Genomic DNA, 961 nt, shown 5'->3' with positions numbered 1-961 from the left:
TATTTTGAAAGATTTGGCTCCACAAAGGTCCATATGGACAAACACCCCTATAATTCACTACATAAAGTTTTAACCTTTAAATTCTTGATTTTAAGAGAGTGTTTAAAGTTCACTTGTTAGAGACTGGAGGCTGGAGCAAAGAGAAAGCAAATAAAAAAATGGTTATACCTTTTCGCTCTTCAATAGTGTAGAGACTTTTATTAATAACCCCATGTAAGGTAAAAATACAAAGCACATATATGTATATAGTTTTAGAAACAGAATGGTAACAACTGATGAAATGACTTTAAAAAAAACATACTTTTCGCTGAGGCAATGGACGCATCAACTACGCGGAGCCATGCTCGACGGTCGACACCAAGGACAATCAAAGCACATAAGTGCAAGAATGCCTATCAACGCAGTCACATAAGTTGAAGCAATACTATAATTGAACACCACCATGTCAATAGCAGCTTCATCTTCGCGTCCATTATCTGCTTCTTAGCATCACAACTTCTGTCGGGTCGGTGGTCCACAAAGAATAGGATTGCCTAAGTAGCTGTCTCGGTCGAAAGTGTCAAAATGCCTTTGATATGCTCAAATTTACCCTAGAGATACTCTCTCAAATTAAGAGATCACTGCAGTACTTAGGGGTCGAATTCCACAAGGACTCAAGACTACACAATAAATTATAGAGTTTTATAATTATGCTAAACAGATTAAATTGAATTAAAAATAGCAATGCAAAATATTAAATAAAGCTTTTTGTAAATTCAGAAGATCAAAAAGCTAGGCCTAGGGAATTTCTCAGGAAATTATGAATTATAAATCAATCAATAAATTAGGATTCAAGCAATTAAGAACAGATCTAAAACTCTAAACACTTTTGTAAATTAAATCAGTTCTCACTGCAAATAATATCTAAATTTAAAACCAGAAAATCCAAATCTCTTTGTAAAATTCTAGGTAATAAATCAGC

This window comes from Camelina sativa, chromosome 9 (genome assembly GCF_000633955.1).
Source record: "Camelina sativa cultivar DH55 chromosome 9, Cs, whole genome shotgun sequence".
NCBI lineage: Eukaryota > Viridiplantae > Streptophyta > Magnoliopsida > Brassicales > Brassicaceae > Camelina > Camelina sativa.
This window is presented reverse-complemented; position numbering follows the sequence as displayed.